At 35.4% G+C, this 22,892-nt stretch overlaps 1 protein-coding gene across 1 annotated transcript in view; it reads right to left on the bottom strand.

Moving 5' to 3' along the window:
* LOC105219249 (uncharacterized) overlaps positions 1-22,892 on the bottom strand; it is a 705,022-nt gene that overhangs the window by 665,698 nt on the left and 16,432 nt on the right. Inside the window, exon 2 of the mRNA XM_054231964.1 lies at positions 8,022-8,130. The gene's annotated coding sequence lies outside the window, so the exon portion shown is untranslated. The remainder of the gene's footprint in view (positions 1-8,021; positions 8,131-22,892) is intronic.

Here is a 22,892-nt window from a genome sequence, read left to right as displayed (position 1 = left end):
GTGCCATAACTAAGCTATAAATAAAGCTATGGAAATAAAATTTGGTACAAAGGATCGCACTATGAAGGGGCATATTTGGATGTAATTTTTTTGGAGAAGTGGGCGTGGCCCCATCCTACTAAGTTTTTGGTACATATCTTGTACACTACCAAAGCTATATCAAGGGAACTCCAGGAGTCGTTTTTTTAGGAATTTCCTTATATAGTCTAAAAATGGAGGAAATCGGGTAATATCACACCCACCTCCCACACAAAGGTTAAGTTGAAAATTACTAAAAGTGGGTTAACTTACTAACGAAAAACGTCAGAAACACTAAATAGAAGCTGCACTCAGATTTTTTACAAAAACCATATCTCAGGAACTACTCGACCGATTTCAATGAAACTTGGTTTGTAATAGTTTCTTTACATCCCAATGATATGTTGTGAAAATAGGCCAAATCGGTTCACAACCACAACTACTTCCTATATACCAGAACTTTGAAGACAATCTGAATCGTTTACTTTACAATATAAAAAGTAAGCCCTAGTGAAGATATCGGTGCAGAACTTTGCCCAAATACTACGTTTATAGTGTGGCAGCCCCATTCTAAAAATCGCCAAAATCGGACCATAGGTTTTCAAGTCCCCATATATCGATATCGGTGCAACATGAAGACTTTCAATTGACTTTATGCAATATATATATACGAATATGTGGGTCAAATTGTGTATTATATAAAATTAATTTAGTTAAATAAATAAATTGCGAGAGTATAAAATGTTCGGTTACACTTAGCCCTTCCTTACTTGTTATTTCTTTTTTTATTTTTCCTACCGTAACGGAAATGGGTATGGAAGTGAAAACCAGATTACAAATAAAAATAAAGTAAATAAAAGTGTAGGCAAATAAAATGCAGTTAACGGAGTGGAACGGAGTCTGCAAGGATATAACAAATAAGAAAGCAAAAAACATAGATAAAAAAGCTGAAAATACAAATAAAAATATATATGTTTTTAAAGTAGTTAAAGACTTGATAGTATGTATATCAGTTCAGAACATTACATTGAACTTGAATAAATTGGTTGAAACTAACTTTGCAACTTTTTAGTAATTATTACATTTAATTCAAGATATTGCTTACTACATGTTTACAATTATAACTACTTTTTATTTAATTAGTTTTAAAATCAGCAATTCGAAAAGCTCCTTTACGTTATTTTTACTTAATTTCCCCAACTGTAGTAATGATTACATTTAATGGTAGGTAATGATTACTATTACTATTTCTTTTTTGAACAATCAGTATATTTCCAACACTGCTTTACTTATCCTTTGTTTAAATTACCACAATTAACAAGCATTGAATGCAAAGTAGTGATTACTGCGATTACTTGTTTTTTAATAAAAAAATAGTATAAATCCAACGATAAGAGAAACAATTCTTAAGTAATAATATTTAATTATTAAAATTAGAAGAGATTAGAGATTATATGAGACATGTCTTACTTCAATTTTTCTTAAGAATTTAATTGATTATACTCAAATGTTTACCGAGTTGTACATATTAATTGTTGTTGATTAGTATGTAATGACAATTACAAATTGCATTTGATTAAATTATTTATGGTAATCATCCAATGAATTGTTCATTAATATTAATTTATGCACATACTCATTACAAATAATAATTATAATAAATTTAAATTTTTATTAGCACAAAATAACCACTATCGTGCAATTATAATTTATTTTTGTTTACTATAATTTTAATTTTGAGGCTGAGCATTGATAGCTTATTATTTTATATTAATGTTTACTGTCTGCTGCGACATATTAATATTTTGATGTCTAATTAGTTGGATCTGATCAATTAATATGGCACAATTAATTATTATTGGTATATTACGTAAGCGTGACGATGATTACTGATATTAAAGTCACTTCTATAGTAATGAATACAGTAGATTGATAACAAGTAAGGAAATTTTATTGCACCTTTTGATTTATGAGTATGAATGCTGAAAACCTTTACAGACTTGTTAATTTAAACCAGTTTTTGCCTTCACACTGCCGGCTACTAAATAATCGAACAGCTGTTATACATTTTTGTTTATGATTTTCATAAGAAGTTTTTAAGTTGGAGCAGCTGATTGCTATTTTCTCAATAACCACAATCATTAGTTCCAGCATCAACATCTAGCGTCGAGTAGTATTACTTACAAATCGATTAAAAATTATTGTACAAAAATTTAATTTTTATTTTGTATGGTAACTCAATCTAAATCAGCACTTCAATCGAGTGAAGGCTAGTTACATTAGTACATAATAATAACTCAGTCCAAACTTTCTTCGGTTTGTAATTGTTAATATTCACTCAATCTTTAACACGTACTGAATGTTATATATTAATTACTACTAATTAATACTAAATTTTGAAAATTTTCTCAAATTATGAGAAACAAATCACAAAGTAATCATTTATTACATTTCGTGGATTCGGGGATATACTAAAATTTCCTTAATAAACAATAATTTCTAAATTACTGGAATACATATCACCGAGTATTCATTACTGGGGTTTTAGAGTAATAGAGAATAATTCCAAAAAAATTTGAGTCTACAAGTGGATCATGCTATAGCGGCTCTTTTAATATAGTTTGTGACTTTTAAATGTACTCAACTATAAAAAGAAAATCTAATCCAGTAAAGGAAGGAATTTCCAAAAATACATTTTCACATACACACATATACCACTATACAATATTTTCATAATATAAAACGCTCCGATGTGGCACCACCAAATGATTGATGATGGTCAGCATGTATGAAAATTAAGTGAATAGTGACAGCGAAACGGAGCCAACTTTCTATGACTACAGTGATTGTGCTAGAGAATTATCGTATGCAACAAAGTGATTACATTAAATGTATGCATGTTGCAACGTTTTGCGCGCGGTCTTGACGAATAAGCGACTGATATGCAAGCTGCATAAATAAACACCAGCAAACCGCCCTGAATCCGCTTCACGGTCCCACCCACATGACCACTTCTCTGCATTACAGGTCATCTACGCCCATTGCCCACTTTATATTCAACAAAGAAATGCATTTAAAATGCGACAAGCAGCTGGAGCTCTGGTGCAAAACATTGTCCGGCACCATCGGAGTACCATATATGCACACATGAAGGAGAGTGTTGAGTGGTAGATTATTGCATGCAACGTGGGTATTAAATAATGCAACATGAATTGATTAATAAACATTAAAAAACAACAACGACAACAAAATCCCCATATATTACATAGTCAGTATAAACCAAAAAGAAAAGCAAAGCTTTGCAGAAACTTAGTGGTAACAAAAACAGATTTGATGAACAGCTAACATTTAATGAAAACTACTAAAAGCCGGTAAGAGATCGAGCTTTTCAACAAAAGATGTTAACACGCTTTACAACTTTGTTTGACCTCGATAAACATATTGCATTTAGAAGGCTCTCACACTCCACTACTTTCAAGTACACTAAATATAGCTGGATATAGTGGAAGGATAGTTCCACATTCTTTGAACCATGTCAAAAATGTTAATCCATGCGAGTTGTTCGAAAGTATTGATAAAGTGAAGTCACTGGTTCAGTTAAAGCTAATTCTAAAATACAACCACAAGAAGTTGGAACGACACCGGCCTACTAAAGACCGAGGTATACCTAACCCTTGAAGGAAATACACACGATTTAGAGGAAGTTCGAACCGAGTTCTTTTGAGAAAATAGCAAACGAAATTGGAATGTTGCGGACTCTCCATATTTATAGAAGAACTCGAACTACTTATACTAATATGAGGTAGGAGACTAAGATTAGTATAAATATCTACCAAGTTATAAGTCATTCGATGTACTCTGAATTTATAGTGAGGACATTTCTCCAACCTGTTAACAGGAACATAGACTTTGTGAGCTTAACCTCACCATAAAGGAGTTCGAATTGGTATTTCTTACTTTGCTACGCCTAATAAACCAACCAAAACGAAGAAAGAAGAATATTACAGACGAAGTGTAAAGTTTGTGTCTATTAAAAATAAAATTCCGAGGAGATTAAATAAATCCAGGTTTGCGATCGACTTAACTTGAAACTGGTATCTAAAGGCAGAAACGGTAAGACCTATAAAGTCTCACAACAGCTATATAAATTATAAATTATTTATGGAGATAAGTCCTAACTGATAAGTCCTAACTGATCCAAGTAAACTAGCTGGATAACCAGAGCTGAAGAGCTTTATAAAACCTTAAAAAGCTTTAAGGAGCTTTCTTTGGGTACAGCACTGATTTTGTCATATTTTTTTCTAATTGGATTTGAGGTTTCCGATATGATGGAAGCTCTCCAGCAGTTCAAAAGCTCATTAAGATAGATTTCGATTAAAATGAAATACACAAAAATTTCTGAAGACAAGATATTGGGAGAAATAGTACCCCAACATTTCAAACCACTTCAAAATTGTGATAACACAACCAACCAAGCAAAGACATAGACAAATAACAATCTAACTCACAAATTTACAGTCTAAAGTCTGTCCTATTATTATTTATCTAATCGACAACTTTTCAATTGCCTTCAAAAATGAACAATTTTATAAAGAAAAACATGACATATTGACAACGCGTTAAGAGTCTTCAAGTCAAATTAAACTTTGTCAAAGGACATTTCTTGTGAGATTGTGAATCTCGTACGTATACGTTTACATATTTATCAACACTCTTATTCCAAGAGGATTTGTCGCCACGCTTGTGTTGTCGCTCAAACTCAAAGTATCTACATATGTATTCATGGGTTTGTGTGTGTGAGTTTCTTTTAACACTGCAAAACTTTATAACTTTTCAAATTATCGAGTCTCAAGCAGCGAACGGTGTGTGTAATTGGAATTGATAACTAACATGATGTGCTATCAAGGCGTGCACTTGTTCTCAAACACACACACACTCACAAATTAAAATTGTTGGTTCTTACTGCATAATCCGAATATGCAGTTATATAAATATTGTCATTTTGAGGAAGAAAAATTCATAAGACAAGAAGAAAGGCAAAATATTGCTAAAGTTCTCGAAGTTCTTGAAGTTGGAAGTTGAAAAATGCAGTGTTGGCGGTAATATTTGGTCAAAGAGGACAAGTGCGGTAGCTTAATATGTTTTTTTGGTATTCACAATTTTTTTGGAAATTAAAAAAATAAAAAAATTTTAAATATAAGGATAATTATATTAAAAATAATTCTTATATTATCTTATAATTCTTATATTATCTTATATTCTTATATTTGCCAAATCTTGAAAATGTTTATCAACAATTCAATTTTAAAAATTATCTAAAATATTAAATTTTTAATAATAAAAAGAACTTAATAATAATAATACAAAATTTTGAGAATTTTAACTTTTGAAGAGAAAAATATTATTAACATACACAGATTGACATATATATGTATATACTTGAATACTGTATTTGTATAGCCAGAGAAGTGAAATAACTTTGCGATACTTCAAATCAATAACGAAAAACTTTGACAGTAAAAGTTGAAGTACAGCGAAAAAGACATGAGTAGGCAAACGAAGACAACGACACAAACACACATGCAAACCAAATAACACTCGATTATGCTCATATATATGCAAGTACGCACTTATGTAGATCAAAATATGCTTTTATAAAATTAGTTCGGTTAAGAATTTTTCTTTACGTGCATGAGCTTTATAAGGCGCTTATGTAGTATATCTGTATTATATGTACATGTAGGTATATGAGGGAGAAATGTTTCGGCAGCGAACGCACGTTTCGAAGTAGATGTTACAAATTACATATTTTAACATTCACAATGTGCATATCCTGTCACAATAAAACAGAAAATACCAAGTAAGAGGCAATAACATAAATAGCAACAATAAGCAGGAAAGCCATGATGAGTACGAAAATATGTAATATGTTGAGAGACAACATTTTAAACAAGATGATGATGGATGAATATACACCCATACATAGATAGCTTATTTCGGAAAAGAGATAAAGATAACGCTATAACTTATGACCCAAGAAAGAACTTGGTAATTACCAAAATATACGCGCAAATAGAGAGAGAGAAGGAATGAAAAGAGGGAGGGACAGGGAGAGATAGAGTGAAGGAGATAGGGAGAAAGATAATATGGAAAAAGAAAAGAAACAAATACGGTAAAGACAGCCAAAACATAATTAAAAGTCAAAGAAAGAAAGAGAAAGAGCAAAACAGTGAAAAAAGAATTCAAAAATTAGAAATATAGAACAGTCAAGAAATAAAATAATTTTGAAATTTTTAATCGATATCAAACAATTCCATGAAGCCTTTCTAAATAGTTGTCACTCGAATCTACCAAACGAAACCCTTAAAAAATTCGCTCTACTTGAATACCAGACCCTAAAAGATATATTATTGGAAAGTTGTTTGGAGAGAGATAGTATTGGCCAAAATTAGAACACCGAAGAAATCTCTCAGATGTACTCATAATCATAAAATAATTTCATCATTGCCACTGAAAACATTCTCCATTAGTAATTTTGGTTTTAAAGGGTTGGTATCTTGGTCAGAGATTGATACCATTCTACTTCCTGGTTTGGATTGTCAGTGGAATAGTTTCAAATTATCGAATTATCACTATATCATATATCGATATCACAATTCATATTGAATCCAGTAGTGTTACTGGAGTTCAGAATAATAATATGAAACCCTATTCAAAAAGAGTTATCATGTGACATGGTTTCTTTTTCACATATGATCTTTGTTGTTTCTATGAAATTTGGATAATGAATATTGAAAGCTTTTGGATATATTAAAAGCATATTGCAGAAGTGATGATTTTTTCGGTCGGTTTGGTTTCAACGTAAGATGTATACAAAAAAATAAATCCTGGATTGTGCAAACGTATGGAGCCAAGTCAAAGAACTCACATTAAACTTATGAACTTCTAAACTTGACCGCAGCTAATCTTTCGCAGAAAGTGTTTGTACTTGAACGCGCCAAACAAGTTTATTTAGGGTTCCTTTTTATGCACGAGATGAACACAATTGTTTGCACACCCTCAAAATCTCAAAAAAAAGTCGCATTTACATATCACAGCCTGCGTGGCTACCACTCGCTCTTGTTGCACGTCTGTCATTAGCAAAGCTGCATGTCCGATGGCGGCGCCGCTCATTGCAGCCAAACTTTGTACGCGTATATGTGCCCTATAAATTGCTCACAAGGACACGCAGAGCCAACTAGACATTTATTGTCCCACTAACTGACATTCGAAACTGTGGTTATCGCTTTGGCGCGCCCGAAGTTTGCAAAATTTCGCAGAACTTGTTGGCCGTACAATGAATTTCGTCTGCTGATACTTTATATACGACTAGTTTCTGTGTGTGTAATCAACATACTGCACAATTTGTTGGACCAAGAAGAGACAATTGTCGTTGCTGTGGTCATTGCTTCAAATGGTTGTTAGAATGGATGCGTTTTCTGGACGGCCGCTGTGATTGCGGTAGGAGACAGTATCAACTGTGATTGGATTTTAATTGTTAAATGAGTAGGACTGTCAAATGAAAGTATGTGTGTGAGTGGCGACATAAGTGTGGAGTAGAAAGAAAATGAAAATAACATTAATAATAGTAGGTATTAAAGGAAAGTCGGAAGAACTAACGTTATAAATGACACCTCAACTCTTTTAGCTCAATTCCTCTTAAATGTGACGTAGAATCGACCCAAGCTCATTTTCGAATTATTCAACTCAAACAATACGGTTTAGTAATCGGAGGTCTTCTTATCAAATACCAACTCCATACGACATTTGTTTCATATTTCTTTAGCGCAACCACCTACGGTTATGACCCAGAGTTTAAAGGACTAATAAAGTCTGCATGATCTTCTATTTCCTATTAATTTCATTAAATGACCGTCAATATATCGAAATACTAATATAATTTAATAATCAATCATGATAATAGTCAGAATATTTTCATTTGAACTTCAAAACATTTCACTTACCACAAATAAGAATTGAAAATATATCACGTTCTCTTCGCAGCATGGCTCTTACTCTCTTTGACTGTTAATTTAACAGACCAGTCTAAGTTTAGCATGCGTGCAATGTTAACTGTAAAGAGAATAGAGGATTAAGTGTGGTCAATAGAGAACTTACTATTCAGATTCTATAAGAACTCCGTAAAAATGCATGTGATATCATAAGATGGCTATGATAAGATGATTAACTAATGTGGAAATAATTTCAAGGACTTGGCTATATTGAGAAACTTTGATTTAATAAGATTCTTCACTTAGAGAAAGACAACATTCTAGTCAGAGCATCAGATTAGATCACAATATTCATTAAAGAGGTTCAATGGTAGCCACAGTTTTTTAATAGAGACTCTATGAACTCTTGAAAGGCACTTAAAATAAAATATAAGGATGGACAATTAAGATAGAGATTACCCTGAAAGTCAAACAGTGGCTATGTTGTTGTTGTAGCGGCATAAAGAATTCCGTAAATAATTTTGCGAAATGCTGCCAATTTGACAGTCCTTGGCCGGATAAAAATCCGGCTCCGTTCTGGTTACGTTGAACCAACTGCCGTGCGACTTTCATTCCCCTATAACGATCTATAAAACAGTAAGAGTTCGAATTTTAAGTTCCACTAACAAATCTGATAACACATCGGATCATCGGAAACTCTGTTCAGAGAAATAAGAAAGTCTCCTAACCCACTTCCTGTCTGCTAGTTTCTTCGTCCAGGTATAACACTATTTGACGGTACGGTGCTAGGGATTGTAGACCATTTAGTTTGCTGTAAATTGCTTTGAATTCCTTAGAATGTTTCGAATTCTCAAATCTCGGCCAAGGACCTAGTATCTCAGAGGCACTTGCATCTCTACACAATTATTAGCTATTGTGTCCGTTAGATAAACCTAAGTGTCTAAAAATCAATTTTGAGTGACCTCTTAGAGGTCATATTATAAAAATGGACCAATTCATTGAAGAACACATAAACATACTCGGACGTCCAAGTCGCCAGAATATCCTTTGTAAATAAAGTCATATTTCAGACTGGCGAAAAGTCATACCACCTTATCTGTTTAGAATTAAAAAGACGCATTTCTTCTCCCTAACATGGTCATGGTTTGTTGCTTCAAATATTTCAAGGACACCCTCAGACACACAATTATAATATTATGCACAAACAACATTGACCAAGTGAAAAGCGAAAGTAAAAAGTGAACAAGGAAAGTATGCATGACATGAAAACAAGAGAACGGAAACATTTAAAGAAACCAGTTTTTGCCCTTCACACTGCCGGCTACTCGATAATCAATCAGCCGTTACCCATTCTTGTTTTTGCTTTTCATAAGAAGTTGGTAAGCTTCATCAGCTGATCGCTATTTTTAGCAGCGACATCTACCGTCGTGTAAAATGAACAACAACTCGAGGACAAAGAACGGATATTTAATTACAAATACGGTCATTGTCGCAGAGTTGCATATCATTTTCAAGTCGATTAAAATTCAATTAAAAATTAATGTAGATTTTCATTTTGTATGGTATAGCTCATAAACGGCTATTAGGTTATATTTAGACTAATTAAACTAAATTGAAAGTCAAAAGTAATTTATGGCAACAAAACGCCATGCCAGGGTAAATATACTATACAACTTATTAGAGGTACTGGAGACTCAGTTTTTATCATGCCTTTATTAACTCATTAGACATACCAGGGCTTAAGGAATTAATTATTTGAACTTGCTTTTCATATTCTTAAAAGATCATAAGAAGAAAGTCTCAGCTAAATTAATATAAAAATCTTAAATACTCTTCCAACGAATAAAGGATAACTGGAGGATTCCAAACGCTATAAATACTTGGATATCATATTTTCTAGCTTTAAGTATTCGCACGGTTTACTATCATAGATAATATTCAAATTTGAGCTAAAATCAACCAATATTAACACTTATAAACCGTTTGAAAAGTGCACAATCGTTAGTATAAGCGAACGAAATAATACACAATCTCGCCTAAATGTATACTATAAATTGACTAAGTAGATAAAATAGATGTATAAATAAAGAACATAGTGACGAAATCGTAAAAAATTGAGATAAATAAATTCTCAGTTTTGAATTTGGAACCACTGTACAACACGCTTCGATTATAGAGTGTTTCAGACAGAATATAGTATTTTGGTTTCTTCGTAAATGGTTCTATCTCAAAATTGTTTGTGGCATGACTTAAGGCTTGAATCAAAACTCTCTTTCTCTCTGACTCTCTGACTCTTGACCTAATTTATGTCGAAAAATTTGTACTGAAATTCCAAACAGTTTTCGCCATCGGTCACATTTTAAAACTGTGAGCTGTTAAAAGGGGTCAATAACTCCTCACCATAAGAGCTGGAAAAAATATGTGTTCATGAATTATTTATTCGAATTCCCCGTTGATTGACAATACAAAAATTTAGCAGAGCTTTTTTCGAGTTTAATTGTTTAATTGAGGTAAAAACATGCCAGTAACAGTCGAACAAATTTCAAAAAAATGACGAAATATTTTTAAATTATTATATATCGTGTACCATTTATAAAAATGAACATATTTTTATGAATGATTGAGCAGTGACATGCATTTCAAACATATGTCGTAAATATGTAAATTCATTTATAAATTGTGTATACATATATGTCCCTACAGGACTGACTATTGCACCTCAGAGCAGCAGCCAACTGTGTTGCGAGCTTTACAGCCAACAATGGTGCCAATTTATTGCGTGTTATGTCATATGTTATGTAGCTACAAGTCGGGAGAAAACTCAAATGCCAAAAATACCCAAAAAAGCAAAAACAACAGTAACAGTGGACAACAATGACCCGCAGTTCTATTTAATTGCTTGTCGCCTCTGCGAGTTGACATACACGCCTCGTCGCGTGGCACTGCGCTTGCATATTCATTTCTCCATGCATATGTATACAAAAGAGGTGGCAACATTACTCAGCGCAAATTAATGAACTACCAAAGAATAAAAAACATGCAATTTTCGGTAGTAATTTCAGTTCAACAAAGCGGGTAATGAGCTACTCATTTTGGCGAAAAATTAAGAAAAAATTAAAAAATGAATAACATATTCACTGTACTACGAGCGCCGAACATCGAAACGATTACATTTAGCCTGTGAAACTTGGCAATATCATCGCTTACTATTGATAGCTTATTATGAGCGCGAAGATATTGCAGTTGATTTTATGAAGAATGCGGGTTTGATTTACTGATTAAAGCAACTATGTCAGGACAAGGAGTTGCACTTCAAAAATCCATCTGGGATGCCTGAAATGTCAACCGAAATCTCAATAGCTCTCAACTATTCATAGACACATTAAAAGGTCTATATGCACGATATAGTCGAACAATTATACTAAGCTGAGATCCAAATTGAAACCTTAAAGATATGAGTATTATCTTCCCATTCAGAATTCGAAAAAAATGTGGTAATCGAAACCCTGTATTTCTTAAATAACTTTAACAGCTTAGAAGATCTCTTTCTGCATACGCTTTAAGAGCTTAAACATTTAATCTCATCTTGAGCCTCTCTTTTTCGTTAAGACATGTCAACAACGACATCGTATTCGCTTTTACTCATGCATGACAGAAATACTACAATACTCCATATGTGAATTGAAAAAACCTCCTCTGGAAATTAAAAAAATTGTGGCAATTTTGATAAAGTCAGTCAAGGTCACCCAGACGGAATAAGTTTAATTCACCAAACTATAATGGGGTTTTTCTTTATGCGCTTATCTATGTTTCAGCTCTCTTTCATACTCATCATAATAAACCAGTTAAGTAAATCTGCCGCAGACACTGACCTTGTCTGCAGTGAAGCATAAAAATCAATGTCTACTTTGCTACATTCCGAGTACAAAAAAAGGGATACAAGGAAAAGACATAACAATGCTTCATAAATCATCTCTTGAGCATTCACAATTGCGCTCATTTATCATCGAGATTGCATGTTGCCTGTCACATTTTCTTACAAGCACTTTGCTAAAAATAGAAAAGGTAGCCACAGCTTATATGGAAGGGGGAAGAAAGAGCACAAAACTGGAATTGGTGTCCAACGGTGTCAACTAATGTCGCCTAATTAGCCAGCCTGGCAACAAGCAAAAATATGTGATTGTATCTCTTTTCAAAAGTTTGTGTCAACATTAATGTGCGCAGCGCCTAAAGATAGGCCAAAGTTTTTACGCTTTCATAGATATCCAAACTAATGGTGACCTACACTTTAAAACTCTAGCATGATAAATTAACATCAATTCCATGTTATACCTTAGCGTGCATGGTTACTAATACCAGCAAACTATAAAAAATGGAAATATTCAAACGATTGCATTAACATGCATACTTTTAGGCTTATGCGTGGCTTAAATGTGTTTCATTGCACCTGTCTCCTGAATTTTATAGGAAATAAATTTACTAAGCTTCGTTTTTTCATAAATGTTATTTGGTACCACTTTCAGGATATTTGTTTTTGTTGAAGCGCCGTAAGGCCGCAATGCGGCATTTTTATGCTTTATTTGCCTAACTTTTTCATTGACACATAAAGTTTTAATTACGAAAACTTAAAACGAAAAATAAAATCTATTTTTATATTAGTTCGAAAAAACTCGAAAAGTTTAAACCCCAATATACTCAATTTTTGAAATATATTTTTGAAATTTTTAGTGTTGGAAAGTCTATCGCTTAGTATTTTTAATAATTTTAATTTTATTATGTGTTCATATTGAAGAATATGGTCAAAATTGCAGTATTCAGGAAATGAAAGAAATTCAGTCACACCGCTTCTTTGGGCTAACTCTATAAAAATTTAAACTGCGTGACTGAAACTGGTAGCAAACTGTGGTTGATAGAATATGGAATAGAAATACGCTAAATTTTAATTTTAATAAATTTTGGAAAAAATTTCATAATTTTATGAAATTCGAAAAACATTTCTAAAATAATAATTTTTCATTTTTTTCAGTTACTTCTGACACATGAAAAATGTAAACAATCGATCTTGGCCTCAGTTGACATCTAAATTGGCCTTACTTAATTCCTGACTTGTTCCCACACTGAATATGATCCCTAACTTAATATCACTTAACCTTCTGAACCACCATGCGAACAAAATCTCGGTCTTTACTTATTTCCAGACCTTAGTTAAGGAGAACAATTCAAATACAAAGCAAATCGTATCTAATGTGTTGATTAAAAATGTAAGCATACCCCACCTCACTTGACCCCTCAAAATATAATAAAACGCCGGCAAAGGTCATTGACCTCGCCCCAAAACGTAAACAAACCCCTGTAAAAGTTCATTAACCTCATCCCAAAATATAATCAAACCCCTGCCAAAGGTCAATGACCTCATCCCAAAACGTAAACAATCTCCTGCTAAAGGTCAATGACCACATCCCAAAACGTAAACAAACCCCTGCCAAAGGTCAATGACCTCATCCCAAAACGTAAACAAACTTGACCAAAGGTCAATGACCTCGTCCAAAATGTAAACAAACCTGACGTCACGTGATCTCCCAAAAGTAAACAAACCTGACATCACGTGACCTTGCAAAATATAAACAAACCTTACATCACGTGACCCTGCAAAATGTAAACAAAGCTGAGGTCATTGACCTTTCGACGGGTTTGTATACATTTTGGGAGAGTTCAATGACCTTTGGCGGGGGTTTGTTTACATTTTGGGACGGGGTCATTGACCTTTGGTCAAGTTTGTTTACGTTTTGTGGTGAGGTCATTGACCTTTGGTAGAGGTTTGTTTACGTCTTGGAATGAGGTCAATGAACTTTGACAGGTGTTTGTTTACGTTTGGGGATGAGGTCAATGAACTTTATTAGGGGTTTGTTTACGTTAAGTTATGGGCGAGTTCAGCGTGGCGAAACTTACTATGAAAGTAAGCAAAAAATTAATAAAGATTAAAATTTTACAAATTACCTGAAATTTTATAAAATTTTGCAAATTTTTCCAAAATGTATTAAAATTAAAATTTAGCTTATTTCTATTGCAGATTATATCGGCAACAATGTGTACCAGTTTTAGTCACGTAGGTTTAATTTTTACAGAGTTATGGCCAATGAGGCATTGTGACTGAATTTTTTTCATTTGCAGACTACTGCAATTTTTACCATTTTCTTGAATGGGAACACATAATAAAATTATAAAAAATATAAAGCGATGAGCTTTCCAATATTGAAAATTTCAAAAAGTTATTCCAAAAATTTAGTATATTATTGCAATTTGTATGAACGGTTTTGGGGTTTAAACTTTTCGAGTTTTTGCGAATACATTATGCGCGCAAGTAAATACTCTTATTTCTTATAATATACTCATATTTTCAAAAATAATATATAATTCATATTTAAAATATTGAAGTGAATGCAAAAACTTCCTGATTTCTACTTTTTTGTATGTTAGTGGTCACAGTACCAAGTAAATACAGAATATTAGAGCTTTACAACGTTTACTTTGAGAATTTAGTATTTTTTCATACATGTATTAAATTTTTAATATCATATTCAACATGACCAGACAGGTATAAAAAATTGATGTGGAAAATAATAAAAGTCAACGCTCATGAATACAAATTTACATAAAAAAGTAAATTTATGCAGCATACAAAATTAAAAATGAAAGCGTTTCTATGAATGTGTGTGTGCTTGAATTCCTATTTTTTGCGTAGTCACAACCACATCGAGACATGCGTGGTTAGCTACGTCAATTTAACTTGGAAAAAAACAGTTTAATAATCAAACACAGGATTTGATGTCAATGTTGACATGTCAAAATCATTTAGCGATAATAAAAAAATTATATCATAAATGAAAAAATTATGAAAGCGCGTTTTTTAAATTGACTTTTACAATGCAAGTGGATATTTGAAATGTTTAAAAAAAAAAAATTATTCGAAAAAGTTTAAAATATATTTTCAATTGAAATAGTGAAACAGTTTTAAATAAAAAAATTAATATAATATTTTTAAATTGAAATATTTTAATAATTTGCTATTCTGACTAAATTTTGTTGGTATATTTTTGAAATATTTCGACTTTTTAGTAAAATATGAAAAATTAATAAAATAATTTAGCACTACTCATTTCTTAATATTTTTAAATTTTCTTGAGATTTTTGTATTTGTTTCAATTTTGTACAATTTTCAACCGCAATTCATAACACAAACTGCTCTTAAGCGTCTCACATTATAATTTAATAAATTTTCCAACGCTCTGCTTTCAAACTCTTCTAATATGATTGATTATTTGTCATTATTTTGCTGAAGGGAAAAGTTTTATGGAAACCCACACCACAATAGATATGAAAGAAGGAAAATATAAATTGCATAAAAACGCTGTTCACAGTGTGACATTCATACAAAAACTGGGCAAAGGCAATCGATAAACTCACTTATGATTGTAAAAATTATTTGCCATTTATCTTTAATGGCAGCGATTTTTATGTCTCTATATATATATATATTTGGCGTAGGAACCGCTTTAAGCGATTATAGCCGAATCCACCAGAGCGCGCCACTCATTCCTCCTTTTTGCTTTTTGGCGCCAATTGGAAACACCAAGTGAAGCCAGGTCACTTTGCACTTGGTCTTTCCACCGGAGTGGAGGTCGTCCTCTTCCGCGGCTTCCTCCAGCGGGTACTGCATCGAATACTTTCAGAGCTGGAGTGTTTTCTTCCATCCGTACAACATGACCTAGCCAGCGTAGCCGCTGTCTTTTTATTCGCTGAACTATGTCAATGTCGTCGTATAAATCGTACAGCTCATCGTTCCATCGCCTGCGGTATTCGCCGTTGCCAATGTTTAGAGGACCAAAAATCTTGCGCAAAACCTTTCTCTCGAAAACCCCAAGAGTCGTCTCATCGGATGTTGTCATCGTCCACGCTTCAGCGCCATACATCAGGACGGGAATAATGAGCGACTTATAGAGCTTGATTTTGGTTCGTCGAGAGAGGACTTTACTTTTCAATTGCCTACTCAGTCCAAAGTAGCACCTGTTGGCAAGAGTGATTCTGCGTTGGATTTCAAGGCTGACATTGTTGGTGTTGTTAATGCTGGTTCCCAGATAAACGAAATTATCTACAACTTCAAAGTTATGACTGTCAACAGTGACGTGGGAGCCAAGACGCGAGTGCGCCGACTGTTTGTTTGATGACAGGAGATATTTCGTCTTGTCCTCATTCACCACCAGACCCATACGCTTCGCTTCTTTATCTAGTCTGGAAAACGCAGAACAAACGGCGCGGTTGTTGCTTCCGATGATATCAATATCATCGGCATACGCCAGGAGCTGTACACTCTTGTAGAAGATTGTACCCTCTCTATTTAGTTCTGCAGCTCGTATTATTTTTTCCAGCAATAGATTGAAGAAGTCGCACGATAGTGAGTCACCCTGTCTGAAGCCTCGTTTGGTATCGAACGGCTCGGAGAGGTCCTTCCCGATCCTGACGGAGCTTTTGGTGTTGCTCAACGTCAGCTTACATAGCCGTGTTAGTTTTGCAGGGATACCAAATTCAGACATCGCGGCATAAAGGCAGCTCCTTTTCGTGCTATCGAAGGCAGCTTTAAAATCGATAAAAAGATGGTGAGTATCGATTCTTCTCTCTCGGGTCTTTTCCAAGATTTGGCGCATGGTGAATATCTGGTCCATTGTGGATTTTCCAGGTCTAAAGCCACACTGATAAGGTCCAATCAGTTCGTTGACGGTGGGCTTTAGTCTTTCACACAATACGCTCGACAAAACCTTATATGCGATATTGAGGAGACTTATACCACGGTAGTTGGCGCAGATTGTGGGGTCTCCCTTCTTATGGATTGGGCAGAGCACACTAAGATTCCAATCGTCAGGCATGCTTTCTTCCGACCATATTCTACAAAGAAGCTGATGCATGCACCTTATCAGTTCTTCGCCGCCGTATTTGAATAGCTCGGCCGGTAATCCATCGGCCCCCGCCGCTTTGTTGTTCTTCAAGCGGGTAATTGCTATTCGAATTTCTTCATTGTCGGGTAATGGAACATCTATTCCATCGTCATCGATTGGGGAATCGGGTTCGCCATCTCCTGGTGTTGTACTTTCACTGCCATTGAGCAGGTCGGAGAAGTGTTCCCTCCATAATCCCAGTGTGCTCTGGACATCCGCTACCAGATTACCTTCTCGGTCCCTACATGATAATGCTCCGGTCTTGAAACCTTCTGTTAATCGCCTCATCTTTTCATAAAATTTTCGAGCATTACCCATGTCGGCCAGCTTTTCAAGCTTTTCATACTCACGCATTTCGGCCTCTTTCTTTTTACGTCTGCAAATGCGTCTCGCTTCCCTCTTCAGTTCTCGATATCTATCCCACCCCGAACGTGTTGTGGTCGATCGCAACGTTGCGAGGTAGGCAGTCTGTTTTCTCTCCACTGCGGAACGACAATTCTCATCGTACCAACTGGTTTTTTGGCGTTGCCGTAGACCAATTGTTTCGGCTGCAGCGGTATGCAATGAGTTTGAGATGCCGTTCCACAGCTCCCTTATATCGAGATGCTGATGAGTGCTCTCAGAGAGCAGGAGTGCAAGTCGAGTAGAAAATCGTTCGGCTGTCGGTTGTGATTGCAGCTTTTCGACGGCGAACCTTCCTTGTGTTTGTTGACGGGCGTTCTTTGCTGCACAGAGGCGAGTGCGTATCTTTGCTGCTACTAGATAATGGTCCGAGTCAATGTTTGGTCCTCGGAGCGTACGCACGTCTAAAACACTGGAGACATGTCTTCCGTCTATGTCTCTGGTGTGTTAAAATACAAATGTCATGTTTCAATGCTTTCAGACAATTCATTTAAATAGAAAAAAAAAATTAAAATTCAAGTCAAAAGATCGACATTTTTTTATAATTTATTAAAAAATAGAAAATATCAATCAAATACAAAAAATAAACTAAATAAATGTTTTTGTTATTATTTTTTTTATTTCGCTTTAAAAAAAATTATAAAAAATAATTTTATAAATTTTATTTATTTTAACATTTTAACGTTATAAAAAATAATTTCAATTTTTCAACAACTTCTTCCAACTCCGCACAGAAAATTAAACCAATATTTTGTACTTTTTGCTTTATAAACTACTTCCCTTCCTCTACTTCACTTCCACCTTTTGAACACTCATCCTGCTCATTGTCACCACTTAGCCTCTATTCTACTGCTTAAATCTATAGTTCATTTATGCTAAAACTGACTGTCATTAACTTACTTTTGTTCAAAACTTCATTTAAAAAATCTCTTAGCATATTGCTGAAATGGCAGTGGAACAGCATGAATTGGCAATTCTTACGAGTTCAAGAAGTTAATCACTGCAAAAAGTATGAGTACGAAAAGAAAGATGAAAGAAAAAATGTACCTATACATTGTTAAAAAGGTGGCAACGCTGTAACATTCTACAAGCTGCTAGTCCACACATTCTTAATGCAATATTGAAGTCATTTATCATGAGTTTGTTGAAATTCTTGGAAGTCAGTGCTTAGAAAAACTATTTAAACCTGATTTTTTTGTTGATCTTAGTTGAGAAAGGGTTAAAAAAGTTATAAAGAAAATTGATGTATATAAAACTAATTTAATGGTAAAATGTTGCTATTTTTTAACAAAATACTTATATTTAATAAATTTTATTTACATATATATACTTTAATTTTTTGTTTAATTTTTTTAAATTTTTCTTTGTACAAATTACAAAATTTTCAAATATTTTACGATTTTAAACGATTTATCTCATCAACTTGTATTCCACAAAGCAAATTTATTTTATTCTCCACATAGATATTGTTCGTAATTTTTCTTTAAATATTTTATTTTTAATAATTTCTTAGAAACTCGGTAACAAGTTTCCATTATTTTTCCAACGTTTGCCAAGTAACTTAGATATGTACATGAGCATATCAGTTTTGCTATAAACTTTTTCATATGCTCAGCATGTTTGCGCTTTGACCATTTCTAGCTGCACAGTGGGATGTTGGCAAGAAAAAGTTGCTCAAAAATAAAATAGAAAATAAAACTCAAAATTATAAAATTGAATAAAAACAAAAACTACAATAATAACTATTAGCAACAATTTTTAAAATTTTTTGAGAAGTTAAAACAATATTTTTAAGAAAATTAAAGAGGAATTTAATATCATTAATAACAGATTTAATTTTTGGCTTAAAGTTTTTACAGTTAAAACAATAATTTTTAAGAAAAAAAATTTTAAATTTTCATAATTAAAAAAAAATAAGAAAATTTAAATTTAGAGTTTTTACATTAAAATAATAAAAAATGAAATGTAAAATATATTTAAAATCACAATGTATTTATAAAACTGATAAATTTTTTTTATCATGTATGTATGTGATTGGCGTTGCAACCGTTTAGCCGGTTATAGCCGAATCGACGATAGTGCGCCACCTCTCTCTCTCCTTCGCAGTTCGGCGCCAGTTGGAGATCCCAAGTGTAACCAGGTCGCTCTCCACCTGGTCCCTCCAACGGAGTGGAGGCCTTCCCCTTCCTCGGCTTCCTCCGGCGGGTACTGCATCGAACACTTTCAGGGCTGGAGTGTTTTCGTCCATTCGGACAACATGACCTAGCCAGCGTAGCCGCTGTCTTTTTATTCGCTGAACTATGTCAATGTCGTCGTATAACTCGTACAGCTCATCGTTCCATCGTCTGCGGTATTCGCCGTTGCCAATGTTCTGAGGACCATAAATCTTGCGCAAAATTTTCCTCTCGAAAACTCCTAGTGTCGTCTCATCTGATGTTGACATCGTCCAAGCTTCTGCACCGTAAAGCAGGACGGGAATGATAAGCGACTTGTAGAGCTTGATTTTGGTTCGTCGAGAGAGGACTTTACTGTTCAATTGCCTACTCAGTCCAAAGTAGCACCTGTTGGCAAGAGTTATTCTGCGCTGGATTTCGAGGCTGACATTGTTCGTGTTGTTGATGCTGGTTCCCAGGTATACGAAATTATCTACGACCTCGAAGTTATGACTGTCAACAGTGACGTGGGAGCCAAGACGCGAATGCGCCGACTGTTTGTTTGATGACAGGAGATATTTCGTCTTGTCCTCATTCACCTCCAAACCCATTCGATTCGCCTCTTTATCCATGCGGGAAAAAGCAGAACAAACGGCGCGGTTGTTGCTTCCGATGATATCAATATCATCGGCGTACGCCAGGAGCTGTACACTCTTGTAGAAGATTGTACCTTCTCGGTTTAGCTCTGCAGCTCTTATAATTTTTTCCAGCATCAGGTTAAAGAAGTCGCACGATAGTGAGTCACCTTGTCTGAAACCTCGTTTGGTATCGAACGGCTCGGAGAGGTCCTTCCCAATCATGACGGAGCTTTTGGTGCTGCTCAACGTCAATTTACACAGCCGTATTAGTTTTGCGGGGATACCAAATTCAGACATCGCGGCGTACAGGCAACTCCTTTTCGTGCTGTCGAAAGCAGCTTTAAAATCGACAAAAAGGTGGTGTGTGTCGATCCTCTTTTCTCGGGTCTTTTCCAAGATTTGGCGCATGGTGAATATCTGGTCAGTTGTCGATTTTCCAGGTCTAAAGCCACACTGATAAGGTCCAATCAGCTTGTTGACGGTGGGCTTTAGTCTTTCACACAATACGCTCGATAGAACCTTGTATGCGATATTTAGGAGGCTGATCCCACGGTAATTGGCGCAGATTGTGGGATCTCCCTTTTTATGGATTGGGCAGAGCACACTGAGATTCCAATCGTCAGGCATGCTTTCTTCCGACCATATTCTGCAAAGAAGCTGATGCATGCACCTTATCAGTTCTTCGCCGCCGTATTTGAATAGTTCTGCCGGTAATCTATCGGCCCCCGCTGCTTTGTTGTTCTTCAAGCGGGTAATTGCTATTCGAATTTCTTCATGGTCGGGTAATGGAACATCTGTTCCATCGTCATCGATTGGGGGATCGGGTTCGCCATCTCCTGGTGTTGTACTCTCACTGCCATTCAGCAGGTCGGAGAAGTGTTCCCTCCATAATCCCAGTATGCCCTGGACATCGGTTACCAGATTACCACCTTGGTCTCTACATGAGGATGCTCCGGTCTTGAAACCTTCGTTAAGTCGCTTCATTTTTTCATAAAATTTTCGAGCATTCCCTCTGTCTGCCAGCTTCTCAAGCTCTTCGTACTCACGCATTTCGGCCTCTTTCTTTTTTTGTCTGCAAATGCGTCTCGCTTCCCTCTTCAGCTCTCGGTATCTATCCCATCCCGCACGTGTTGTGGTCGTTTGCAATGTTGTTTTTCTGTTTTCTCTCCGCTGCGAGACGGCACTCCTCATCGTACCAGCTTGTTTTTTGTCGTTGCCGAAAACCAATTGTTTCGGCTGCAGCGGTACGCAGTGAGTTTGAGATGCCGTTCCACAGTTCCCTTATACCGAGATGCTGATGAGTGCTCTCAGAGAGCAGGAGTGCAAGTCGAGTAGAGTACTTCGTGGCTGTCTGTTGCGATTGCAGCTTTTCGACGTCGAACCTTCCTTGTGTTTGTTGACGGGCATTCTTTGCTGCACAGAGGCGGGTGCGTATCTTCGCTGCGACCAGATAATGGTCCGAGTCTATATTTGGTCCTCGGAGCGTACGCACGTCTAAAACACAGGAGACATGTCTTCCGTCTATCACAACGTGATCGATTTGGTTCCGCGTGTTTCGATCAGGAGACAGCCAAGTAGCTTGATGTATTTTCTTATGCTGGAATCTGGTACTACAGACGACCATATTTCGGGCCCCAGCGAAGTCGATCAGCCTCAGGCCGTTTGGCGATGTTTCGTCATGGAGGCTGAATTTTCCGACTGTTGTGCCAAAGACACCTTCTTTACCCACCCTGGCATTAAAATCACCAAGCACGACTTTTACATCGTGGCGGGGGCAGCGCTCATAGGTGCGTTCTAGGCGCTCATAGAAAGCATCTTTGGTCACATCGTCCTTCTCTTCCGTTGGGGCGTGGGCGCAAATCAGCGATATGTTGAAGAACCTCGCTTTGATGCGGATTGTGGCTAGACGTTCATCCACCGGGGTGAATGAACGTCAACCAGCTGGGCAGAGGCACCTTCCCAATTAAGGGTCCGGACATTCCAGGTGCATGCCCTTATATCATTATCCTTAAAACGTTTGCAGGGGTCGTCATCAAAAGGGGGGTGTCTCATCCGAGGCTTTCGTAGATTTTTCATTGGGGGGTGTTTTTATGTGGTGGGTCCCAAACCCTACGCACAACCGCATAAGCGGGCTTCGCCTTCTCACTTTAGCTCGCCTTCAAACGGATGTCTGTTTGCTACCCAGAGGATACTTGGTCTAAAACCGGAAGTCGTGAGCTGCTTGAACCATGTGGAGAAGAATCGTTTCTGGCCACTCCCAAGTGAGTGACAATCAAAAACTTTCCTCACTTGCGTGAACTTCTACACATGATCCCATCATATTATCATAAAATATATTTAAAAAAGTATTAAAATTCTGGAATTAAAATAGTATTTAAAAATAATAATAAAATCTAGGAAAAAGATTAATCTTTCCTTAGCTCATTTTTGAATTACGCGCTCCAAAAAATTGTCTTCCACACCTAGTTTCGATTATATTATAATATGTTGCCTAACCAACTCATTCACACCGTAAAATTTCTTATAAAGTTTTCTCATATGCAAGCCAATTTTCACACAAAACTTTCTGCTATACGGTTATTTTTTATAGATTTTTTGTTTGCTTTCTACTGCACACAGCAGGTGCCCACAAATTCTTGTAAAGCTAATATGAGTGCATTGGTAATGGTAATTTTATAAATAAGGGTGAATGCGAACTTT

This window comes from Zeugodacus cucurbitae, chromosome 5 (assembly GCF_028554725.1).
Source record: "Zeugodacus cucurbitae isolate PBARC_wt_2022May chromosome 5, idZeuCucr1.2, whole genome shotgun sequence".
NCBI classification, from domain to species: Eukaryota; Metazoa; Arthropoda; class Insecta; order Diptera; family Tephritidae; genus Zeugodacus; species Zeugodacus cucurbitae.
Note: the sequence above shows the minus strand (reverse complement) of the source record. Positions and strands in the feature narration are given on the sequence as shown.